The sequence below is a fragment of the Galeopterus variegatus genome, unplaced genomic scaffold (genome assembly GCF_000696425.1).
Source record: "Galeopterus variegatus unplaced genomic scaffold, G_variegatus-3.0.2 Scaffold341, whole genome shotgun sequence".
Lineage (NCBI taxonomy): Eukaryota > Metazoa > Chordata > Mammalia > Dermoptera > Cynocephalidae > Galeopterus > Galeopterus variegatus.
This window is the reverse complement of record NW_007726452.1, coordinates 258,869-271,587: the sequence shown is the minus strand read 5'-3', so window position 1 is coordinate 271,587 and position 12,719 is coordinate 258,869. Positions and strand designations below refer to the sequence as shown.

The 12,719-nt window shown below is 36.6% G+C and overlaps 1 protein-coding gene across 6 annotated transcripts in view; it reads right to left on the bottom strand.

Annotated features, from left to right (window-relative positions):
- The window catches only part of MEF2C (myocyte enhancer factor 2C), a 147,718-nt gene that overhangs the window by 44,126 nt on the left and 90,873 nt on the right, over window positions 1-12,719 (bottom strand). The gene's annotated exons all lie outside the window — the stretch shown is intronic.

The following is a 12,719-nucleotide window of genomic DNA, read 5'->3' as shown; positions in this document are numbered from 1 at the left end:
GATCCCTAGTTTGAATTTAACGTAATGTTGGCACTAATGATGTCCTGCTGACCTTGCTTTCATGCACTTGACAGTGAAAGGGTGTAAGAAAACCCAGCTAATACTCTCAGCAAGCATTGATTAACAATATTTGGATGCTGCACCCCTATGGAGAATTACTTTTGTTTGTGGAATTCTGTATATGTGAAAAACTGTATTGAATTTTATAGCATTGAGACGTTATTTTCCTAAACATGGCCTGAAAGAAAAGTCAAAACACCTTAGCTTAGGGCTTCATTATCATGAGCTGAGAACAGAAGCCAAAAAACACTGCAAACAGGTAACCAAGTCAGTAACTACCAAACCAGGCAAAGTTTCTCCTGCTTTCAGCTGACTAGGAATCACCCTGAGACTGTCTTCTGACACATGAAAGTGAAAAGTCAGTGCCTTATCTTCAGCCTCCTGTCTCCTGGATGTAGATCTGGTCTAGTCTCAGCTGTCACAGAAGGATAAATACTTTCCATACAGTTAGAAAAAGTATGAGTCAGGAGTCCTGAGTTTTACTTTTTTTTTTTTTAAACTGATGGTTGTCAACTTAATAGTACACAATCCGATTTACAGAGATAATGTTATGTTTTTAGAGATCATAAAACTTCTGATTAATCACACAGCTTGCCATGTTAATTATTAATAGACTATCAACATTTCTGAATTTTCCTGGTACGACCAAGATCGATTATAAAGAAATGAGTACCTAAGTGTCTCTCATTAATGGAAAGTTCAGCAGAGCTCATCTTTATTAAAGACAGAATTCACATACAAATAAAGCAAAAGCTGCGACGTCAAGTTAAGGAATTCAAAGCTGAGATAACACTCCATCTTTAATTCATGCAATTGGGGAAAATAAATAAAACAACATGAGTTAAAGGGGGTGTCAGTCGTAAAAAATTAAACTACTTGGCTTTTATCAATGTGTAACAAACATAACATTATTTAAAATCAGTTTCTCAAGCACTAAAGATTTTCACTTAAAATCAAACTAAGAGAGCTATGATTTCTAATATATCTAGGATACACTGAGGCACTGTAAATATTTATTAATGTTACAGTGGTATAATATAACAAATAAACATATGGTTACAGCTTATTATGTGGTAGAATGTTTGAATATTAAAATGAATATTTTGACACAAGATGATAAAATATACATTTACAATCTTGGGGAATTTATAATTGGTGGGGCCACCTGTCCCCTGTCATGGATCTACAGCCATCATTTTCCACCCAGAATAAGTACTCCTAAAGGGTTCCTACGCTAATACTATAAAGGAAATCACAATACATTAGAGTAATAATTTTATTTACTAACTTAACTTCCTATGTCTTAAGCTCTTTTGTTAGTATTATCTCAGCCACAGGAGTATTCTTCCGGGTGATAAACTATCTGTTGCATTATGATGTGTTCCTGCTTCAATCTCTGAATATCCTTGAGCTTTTAAGAATAATTCTGAGTGCCCTGCATCATATTCCACATATTTTTCATAAGAATTCATTTGTATAGAGAAAAACAGGTAAGATAAAAAAAATGTAACTGATAATTTTCAAACATTACCTACCTATATTTCTATAGGGCATGTTAAGAATACTCATGTCAATCTCTGAATATCCTTGAGCTTTTAAGAATAATTCTGAGTGCCCTGCATCATATTCCACGTATTTTTCATAAGAATTCATTTGTATAGAGAAAAACAGGTAAGATAAAAAAAATGTAACTGATAATTTTCAAACATTACCTACCTACATTTCTATAGGGCATGTTAAGAATACTCATATAAACCTTTCATTTAAAATCTTCTATACTGTTAATGTATAGTTTTATCTAGACAGGAGATTTTTCAATGTGCACTGGAATCTTTTACCCAGTAAAACTTATTGTAAAAATTATAGTTGTTTTGATATGCAGATTGCTGACAACAGGACGCAAGGGTTAGGAGAGGCCTATCAACTGTCATTACAATCCATCTGGCACATACATGTGTGCTAAATATTCTTACAAAGCTTTGAGGGGATAGATATTGTGTTTGGTTTATAAAAATTCAAACATCAATTATACTTTATTGAAAGATCTCCACAAATATTAACTCATTATCTCTCGCAAGTTTTCCACGAAGAGTTTAGAAAAAATTTATGCCAGGTCTAAACAAGCATGGCCAAGCACGATGGCCAAAGCATCAGCCAACATGGGGCCTGCCCAAGCTTGCTATCAGTTGTGAGGTGAGGATGCAGACTAGATCTCTCCCACTCATAATCAACTCTATTGTGGGCTGAATGCTGAAATAAATGATGTAGAAATTTTTAAAAAGTCAGGATGTGAAATAATTATAAGTATAAAAATATGGCTAAAATATTGATACTTCTTAGCTGGCAAATTTAAGTTGAGTGGATATGCCTATTGGTCAATAAAACAATGATCAGTTTATGGATTAAAAAACCAACTAGGTCAACAGTTCCCTGTGTACCTGAAGAACTGTATAAACTATTAGGCAAACAAAGCAGGTGGCAGAAAGTCACAAAGGAAATGGCAGTGATGAGGGGGAAAAAAAACAGTGGCTCATTTTCTCCCCCAAATACTTCTTGTATCTGACTACATTATCTTGCAATGAATAGCACCAGTATTTAAGCAATGATTCAAGTTAAATTGTGATATTTTAAAAAGAGCATTTTGAGTTATACAAACACAAAACCCAAGAGCAAATTAATATTGAGTTCCAAATCCCCATAATCACATTACTAGAACATTGAAAAAAATTGTTCAAAAATATTATCCTCAGCTGAGTGCCTGTGTAACACATTTCTGCCAAGTACAAATGATTATGGTAGAATGATAAAGCTCTGAAAATGGAAGTAATGGCACAAACTTGAATGCCATAGTGTGAATGTAGAATTATACGAGCAGTTTTATCTTTATTATATTTAAAATCTACAGCTGTTTAATGATGACAAAGGAATTACTGTTAGATTCAGCCAAGTCTGTCTTTATCACAGTAATGAATAGTCAATATGAACTAAGGGGCTTACTAAATGGATAAATAAGCATTATTCCTTCAGGACTTTTTCTAGCAAAATCAAAATCTCTGCTGTTGGCCCTTAAAAGCTTCTTTGATCTTGTACTAGTGTCGATGGTCAGGTAACGTAGGTACTTAAATTGTTATTTCTTCACATGAGCTAGAAGTCCTGGATGCATATAATGTAAGTGTCTCACAGTTTGACAATATTTTCAAAGGATTTATTCTGTATGTCAAGATAAGGCAAGAGATCTACTGAAACCACCAGCTTCTCTTGCTATGTACCTAAAGAAACTCTTCCCTTAGAGAACTCTGTGATTTTGAGTGAGCCTGTATATCGAAGTCAGCTTTCCACGTGAGAGTGACACTTTTGGGGTAGATCAATTGACTGCTGTGGCTTCTGGGATATTTCACAAGACAGCAATTGTCACATAGTGAGCTGAGAACAGCATTTCTTGGAGAAATAATTAGATTGACAGAAGGTGACATACTCCAAACAATAAATGGGAAAAGGAGCCCAGACAGGTAATCCAAAAACCACGTGGAATCTCTACTCCTAGACATGTGGACATATGGCCCCCGTATTACTACATTTGTTCATTGGAAAAACTTGAAATATGTATAAACTGATGATGATAGGTGACAGGTGCTTCCAAAATTCTAATGAAATAGATGTAGGGGAACAGATTCTATTTAGTTACTGAAAGGAATATAAATGAAAAAGAATGCCACATGGAGCTCTCATTTCTTGTCTTAGACATTATGTTATTAACTACAAAATTCCTTTCCTATACAATGACTAAAACTGTTTTTCTCTTCTTATGTTTTTAATTAAAAAAATTTTTTTTTCAAAGTTTTTAGAAAATGATTTCTTGTTAGTAAAAAGAAATAACTAAATTATTGGCTTTCCTCAAATATATGAAGCTATATATTTTATATTAATGCTATTTAAGTCAAATTCAGCTTTTTTCAGAGAACCACCATCAGAAATTAAAAGCTTCCAACTACAGAATTTCTTTCCAAGTCTGTAGTCTCAGTCCTCAAGAACGTATATTTTCATCATCTTTCTTTTTTTGTGCCTACCCATTGTACAGCAGAAATGTCAAATCCTTTTGTGAAAAACCCAAAATTACTCTTATTAACCTTTGTTAAAATCCAAATAATTGTCTTTCTTGCACAGTTAGTGTTACCCTTAACTTCAGAAGGTTGATGTGTCAAGAACACATGCAGGAATTATTATTATTAGTTGCATGAATGTCGTGTTCACACAAAAGCCAAGGAAAAAAGACATCAACTTATAAAAGGAAAAGGTAGTTTCCTTTCCTCTGTTCCTAAATAATTTCTTTGCTTGTCTTTCACAGCTTTATGAAGGTAAGTGTCTACTGATAACAAGGGGAATGATCTTTAGAAAGTAGTAAATCCCGTAGGAATAGGCTGTGCAGTCGAAATGGATACTGTCTTTGAACGAAGTTTCCAAGAATATTTTGTAAATATGCTCCAATATCAGCACGCTGGTTTTCATGACACGGCTGCTTCCTGACCCTTTAGTATCTGGGGAGTGGTTACCTTAAGGACTATGCCAGTGCTTTATTTCATGTAAAATGTATTCAGCAAAAATTTATTGAAAACCTACTACATGCCAGATACTGTTTTGTGCACTTGCTTTTCAGAGGAGCAGGCAATGCAAATTCAAACTAAAAAGCACAGAACTGACCTATGATATCGTATGGTTGTTTTGGTGATTCTAGGACAGATCACTTAGCTCAGGTAAGATTGGGTGCCAAGAAATTTCTCTATAGGTTTTAATAATCTACACTGTAAGCATTGTCTGTACTATGTCTTCCTGTACTCTAGTTGTTCTTTGTTCTTCTTCTAGAAATCAAAAGACATATTAAAATACTGTGAATTTAGTACATTCAGTAGGTAGACTTTAATTAGACAAGCAAATTATATCCAGAGTATTAAAAAACTAAATTTTACCAAAAAAATACTCATTTGTGGTAAAAAAAAAAAGTCAGAATATAAAAAAAAAAGTCAAAAATATAAAACTTAACAATATTGTATTCCTCTATTATCCAGAGTATTAAAAAACTAAATTTTACCAAAAAAATACTCATTTGTGGTAAAAAAAAAAGTCAGAATATAAAAAAAAAAGTCAAAAATATAAAACTTAACAATATTGTATTCCTCTAGGTTATTAATGCTCATTCTAACTAGACATTAATTCCATCTGGGGAAAGGGTGGGAGGAGCTTGAGATTTTCACTGGGTTTTTTAAAATACCTGTTCTCAAAATACAATCTTAATATCAGACTTGAAATTTTTCTCACTGAATGATTTTTCATCTTCAAATAATGGAAATAAGACACTAGTTAAATATTTGGAGGACTTTTAATGTGTAGAATATAAGAAAACATCCACCAACTGCCTCCTAATAACCACAGATTATCTCGTATAAACATACGAATGGTGATAGTTCATAGAATTATTGGTACCCTAGTCTGGATGAGACCAGCAAGGATCACCTGGCCCTTCCTCAGGCCTTCCAGGAAGTGAGAGCATAAATGACATGCTTTTCAGACCTTGTGTCCTTGCTCAAGCTGGGCTCCCCTTCAGGAATGAGCCCACCAGTATCTGTTCCCTGGCTGGGGACAGCCCTCCTTCAAGGTGGAGCTGACAAGCCATCTGCTTTCTGTAGACTTCTCTGATCACCTGGACTGAATTAATTTCTCCCTCATTCATGTGCTCATTTTATTTTATACATTTTTCTACGATGGACTTAATCACAGATTATTGATAATTTATGTGTTTGTCTCCTCTGCTAGATTGAGAAGTCCTTAACAAAGCACTTTCCTTCACTTTGGGAGTTTCAGTATAGAACACAGTCTGACACAATGTAGGTGCTCAGTAAACGTTTGCTGAGAAAGCAGAACCCACATCGCACATTTCACTTCTATGTTATGTATGCAGATATTTCTCCATGTGACTGAGGCCCGACTGGTTGCAGACAGAGATGAAAGTGGATCCAGACCCCTTTATACATATTTTTTAATGCTACTATGTGTTGCCTGTGGTCCTCTGAACGCAAAAATACTTTTTCTGAATGTATGATTCAAATAACTTGTTTGCATTTTTTCCTTCCTGCTTCCATTTGCTCCTTGAGGTTAAGGATTATTTGCTAGTCATCTTGTATCACTAGAAATTGGCACAGGGCTGGCATCTGGTAGGACCTTAATAAATGTTTGCAGCATTAATGACAGACGGAAAGGGATGGAAAAACAGAACAAAAAGAACATTCAAATGTTAGAGGGAGAAAGAGTAGGCTCAGTGCAGTACTTTTGCAATCTAGTTTCTTTCTTTTTTTTTTTTTTTGCTATTTTATATTACTATTTCACATTATATTAAAGCTCAGGGTTTTACTCTAAGTAACTGTCATAAATTTACTATTTTTTGAAATGTACAATTTTTAAGTTAGAAAGCAATGCAGTATAGACATAATTGTACTACACATGAAACTGATTATAACTCAGGAGTTTTATATCATTAAATGCTTAAAAATTGAGGTTTTGGTCTAAATATGAATGTCAGAAAAACTAAGCATTGAAAAAATCTTTAAATCAAGAAGGCTGCAATCATAAGAAGGTACTTCATAAAATTTGTGGAAAATGGAATTAAAAGACCTCTCCATGAACTTTTCGAAATACCCTCGTATAATCTGAGTGATTAAAAAGGTAGCAGGAAAGAGGGCACAGATTTTATCATGGAAAGGGAAAAAAGGTAGTGGTATTTTAGGCACAATGTAAAAGTTAGAAAAGGAAAAACAAAAACCGTGTAGGAAAGAGCATGAGGAAACTTTTGTGAATGTGAGTCAGATACTATAAATTTGAAATAAGCACGTTTTAAAATTCTTGGGCCAAGTTCATCTTTTTTTCCCCACTCTTGTATGCTAGTCTACTGCTCCACTATTCTCTTGGGCTTTGACATTGGTCTTATTCTGGGCCAACTTTAGCCTGGGGGAATTCATGGAAAATCAGGGTGATTCTAGGGCCAATCAGATGATTCAGACTTCCTCATGGTAGGTCAGTGGTTTGGTGTTTTTAAGGATTCTTCCACCACACCTCTCCTGGAACCTGGACAGGGCATGCGTCATGAGGTTGGCATGGAACAGGCCTGAGACAGGGAGGTTTGGCACACTTCGGCCATGAAACACTCCCAGACATTCTGATCCAGGAGAGATCTGAAGTGAAATACTGCACAGGGAACATCTAAAGAAATAATAATCAAAATGTATGATAATACAGCTAATAATCTGTATAAAGCAAGTTAAAAAAATTAAGGCTGGTATTCAAACTAAATAGCAGGAATACAAACAGCGACATTGTTAGCAGTCTTGAAGAATGTATGATGTTGGTGATTTCTTGAATAGGGAAGGAAAAGACAAGAAACAGGATAAAAAAAGGTTTAAATTAAACAAAGGTTGAGAAAGAGGGGAGAAGAGTAAGTAAATTAAGAAAGATCAGGAAGCAGGTTTTTTGAAAGTATAAAATGTGAATGTAATTTCATATACTAACCTTTTTATACCATGGCATTTTACTTGCAAATGGGTTGCAGGTACCAAAAAAGCTGAATCTTGAGGCACTGATGCTTTGAAAATAATACATTGGAGCATGTTTTATAAGTCATTAATGACTTATTTTAACAAAAGAAGGTGTGTATGTTATCTTGGCTAATCAGAGTACGGTCAAATCATTATTTTTGTTTCCATGTAGGCTCTTGTCTCGTAAATGCCTTCTCATTCAAGGTGAGTCAATGCACGATTAGTCACTTGAAATGAGAGCAGCCTACCCCCTACGCCCTCTTATATATTGTTCAGCTCAGGGCTACCTTTTGCAGTCACCATGTTTCCTTATTTTCACAGGACTTCCCACGATCTCTTCTGCTACCTCATTTCTTTTCCTGTAGAGGGCTTGGCTAATATATGTGTGCTGCATGTAGGTTCTCAAGTAACTGTTCATTGGATAAAGGAATGAGCAAACAAACTTGACACTCATACTAACAGTGACAGACTAATTGAAATGAGTTGGGTGGTCTCCTAAGGTGGAAGTGTTATTTATTTATTTATTTTGTAAGGAATACAAGTTCTGGTAAGTGAAAGCAATCTCTGTAATGACTCCATGATTGCTGCACAGGATAGTTGGTGGGAGCTGGGGGAATAGTGGAGACCACCTGGATTGGGGTGCAAATGGTTGGATTTCTCTGTGTTTAGACCTGCTCAGAAAGGGTACTATGAGCTGCTCCTTTCCAGTTCTTGGGCCTGTTTTGGCTACTGGTGTCCTAAGTTACTACCAAGAGGACATAAATGTTTTGAGAACTAAAGGTGTTACAAAAGACACCTTTGTGCAATCTCTTCTCTATTTCTAGGTTTTCCCTCAGAAACAGGGACATTACCCTTGATGTAATTTGCAGCACCTCTGTTAGTTGGGATCTCTAGTTCATCACCAGCTTTTCAGAAAAATAAAGTATACACAGAACTTTTCCATAAGGCGATGCAAAATAAAGATTTGAAGTTGGCAACTGATGATTTATGTCATGGCAATTTTTATTATACTTGAGAATGGCACTTGAAATATTAAAATCCTCAATTCTGAGACAGCCAGGGGCTCCCAAGATGAAGGTCAAATTGTTTCTTTTCCTAACACCACTCTTCCACCCCAGGCCTCTGCCAGGCTGAAGAAAGGTAAAGAGCTCTAGTGAGCTTGACCCTGGTCCACTTCTCTGCTGGGATGGCCCTTGGCTTTGTGGGGTAACCCTTGTTTTGCTATTTATTCTCCACGTTGTAGTTTTCATGTCTTAAATCACAGAACCAACAGGCACCAATAACAGATTTCAGTCCCTTCTCTGCTGGGATGGCCCTTGGCTTTGTGGGGTAACCCTTGTTTTGCTATTTATTCTCCATGTTGTAGTTTTCATGTCTTAAATCACAGAACCAACAGGCACCAATAACAGATTTCAGTCCGAGACAGCACTGAAAATATTTCACCTCAATCTCTTAAATGGCAGGTAAAAAGATTTTCAAGGACTGATTCTGGATTGTGAAGAAAGATTTCATTTATAGCATCCTCAACTTCTTCCCCCATAATACCTGACATTCAAACCTTTTTTCTAATTGATTCCTCTCTATTCCTAATAAATCAGCCTGTTCTCCAATGAGTGGTTATAAGCCATTCTTTACTGAAACTTTTCATTTTGGTTTTGGTTATTCCATAGTGATGTGACGGCAATGAGGGGAGAGGGCCTCTTATACTCACTTGCCCAGTCAGATGCTATGTGAAGACTCCCCAGGATGCTAATGCTGAGGGCTTTGCTTGAGACTGTGATATGCCATCCCAGAGACTGGTATGGACAACTGTGTTAGCACATACTGCTCAGTACCCATACTCTGACATGTTAGAGAGAAATGAGGTATCAGGAGTGCGGAGCATTACTAGGATCATGTGAAGACAACATGCAAGTTTTAGCCAGCACATACTGCTCAGTACCCATACTCTGACATGTTAGAGAGAAATGAGGTATCAGGAGTGCAGAGCATTACTAGGATCATGTGAAGACAACATGCAAGTTTTAGCTACTGTGGCTGCTAGGGGAGAAAGAGTCTCAACGTGTTAGAACAAACCTCCACGAGAGCAGAAACTTTGTCTTTTTCACCTCTGTGACCACCGTAACTTGAATGTGCCCAGCACAATGTATGGCACTCACTAAATATTGTTGCTGTTAATAAAAGAGTAATGGAATCCAAGGCTGCAGCAACAGAGGTTCTTATTTAACATGGAATTACAATGGAATCTGAAAACACAGAGAGCAGTGACTAGGTTTGTACCTGGGGTATGTGCTCCTTTTACCCCTAGCAGCACCCACCCCTCCACCCCACCATCCCCATCCTTAGTCGTGAATGGAAATGATAAAAGGAAGGAATCCTGTGGACTAGAGTTAATGGAATTACTATGTCTCTTTTATGCTTCCCTAGAACTTTGTAATTAACATTTATCTCATATTGTTGCTATCAGTATTTTTGTTTTTAATCTCATTTTCTATATTATAAGATTCTTGCCAACAGGAAACCTCTTGAGGTCTTCTATCCTTAGCAACTAGCACAGAATCTGAGAGGAGAATGTTGTAACAAGTTGGTTAACTCTTCTGGATAGGTGTCCTACAATAGAATACTGCTAAGGATATTGCTTAGTCTCAGCCCTCCTCTTAAGGCTTTTTGCCATATTTATGAAATACACTGACATCATTATAGTCAATTTCTATTTTAAACTCACCCTCCCCGCAGTCATATCACAGTTCGTCACAGTGAACTGAGGCTGTGTGCCTGCCTCAGTCTCCACGCAAGACTGGGCTCCCCAAAGAAAGGGTTGTGCCTTTTATCAGGGCATCTCCAGGAACTAGTGGAGTCCCGGGCCCTTAGAATTTCATAAATTAATGTGAATTTTTAGTTCATTAATCAAAGGGCCTCTATTTGCTTTCTTAACAATATAATTATTTCCAGCTGCTACCAGAAAAATAACCAGAGTATTTCTAGGACCAACATCAAAAGTGCCAGTAGCACTTCAGAGTTAGGACTCAGCTCAACTTTCCTCCAGGACTTGCCCTCTGGTTTCCTGACTCATTTGTTATTGGGGGTTGCTGTCTCCTGAACTCACATTGTAGTTCCTACTATTTTATAGTATTAATGTGAAGGGTCCTTTCTCATTAGTGTAGACGATTATGAATTGAGTGTAATGATTAGAAATAAATAAGACATATGTCATGTACAAATACAGTCTAAAAATACCTAAAATACCCTGTGTATGGCAAACTGGGATCTTTCCTTCTAGATTAAATACTTACAAATAAAATATAATTTATAAGAAATGTTTTAGAAAACCTAGTATCTTATTAATATCACATGCTGATCAAGGCCTACATTAATTATGTAATATTATTTTATATGCAGGTTTAAATTTTTCTAAATTTATGTTTCCAAATTAAATGAACTAATAATTAAACTCAAACTCATTTCAATTTATTTTCCTTACGCTATGAATGTTTTCCATACACCACGTACTTCAAAAAGTTCCTGGAAAAACTGAATTAAAAGATATCAGGAATCTGTCCACGAACATTTTGAAGTACTCTCATACAATGCTACAAAAGCTGCAGAGAACACTGACAAATGAAAAATAGAAAAGTACAGAGAGGAATGTTTAAAAAAAGAGATGACAAGAATGAGAGAGAGATTATAAATAGAGGTTAGATAGATAGATACGGAGAGGGAGAGAGGGAAGCAGGGAGGAAAAGCGGGAGGGGGAAAGGAATGGGAATGACTGAGAGGGACAGAATTCGAGGGTGTTGTGAAAGCGAGGGAGGGAAAAAATAGTCAAGTGAGCACATCCAGTGATCCCTTGGTATGCAAGCTGGCCTCTCATCGTGTCTGGGCTCAACACTTTATGATCTAACATAAAGCTTCATCACAGGCCATCAGCAATTTTGTTCACCCTGATAGCCGCCCCTGGCAAGCACCCGGCACCTGTTGTCCAAATCAGCGAGGCCAAGTGGACGCTCCCAGCCCAGTCCCACACCAGCCCAGTCCCACAGATCGCTCTGTCCTCTGGCCCGAGACGGCCTTCTCTGGGGAGTCTTTGTGGATTTGGGCTCCCAGCCCCTGTCGCATCCAGCTGCCTGCTTTTTAAAGTCATGATGGCTTCCATAATTTTAGGCATTATCAGTGGAAATGTACTGCAACCTAATCTTTAAGTTGGTATTCCAGTTTCCGTAACCTGTGAAATCTCAGTGATGTCGTTAGTGCAGTGGGGAACGAAAGAGTTTTCATTTGCACAGTCCTTTCGTCCATATTCTTTGTTAGGTAATTATAAAAACAACATTTCCTCTTCTGTGGCATGAAGAGGAAATTAAACCAGTCTTCCCACACTATCAAAATATTAATTTTTAAAATATTTTAATTGAATCCGTTCCTCAGCAATAACACCTACCATTTATTGAGCATTTTGTATGTGCCAGGGACTGAGCCTGCAGCTTTGCCATGGGTAGTTTTTAATCCTTATAACCACCCTTCCACTATGATTGCCACTCTACAGATGAAGAAAAAGAGGTGCAGAGTGGTTCAGAGATGTGCTAAAGTCCATGAAGTTAGTGGCAAAAACAAGATTATGCACCCATGAATGAGCTCCACAGTTAACTTTTAGCTATTATTTTGTCCAGTTATTATAAAGACTGCCTAAACTGTGCCCATGCATCCTTTAAACACTTAGTTGAAATTGCTGAAATGCTTGACAAATCTTTTTTTTTCATAATGGAATATATTCATAATAGAACTTATTTTCTGGTGAATAATCTTATCTAAAATATTTTCCATATTGTTTTGCTATAATACTCACTGAAGAGAGGGGAAGTCCTCTTCCACAATATTTAGATAGTATCTACCTAGTTAAAATGAAGTGTAGGTGTTGAAACCCTAAGGAAAAAAAAAGATTGCTAAATTTTTTCAGCCCCTTTATTACTAAGACCAGGAAGGAAGTCCTTTCTGATAACATTCTATCAGGGAAAAACAAAGTGTTTTTTTTTTTTCCTTTTTTGTCTTTTTTCATGTCCGGCAACGGATTGCAACCCTCAGTGT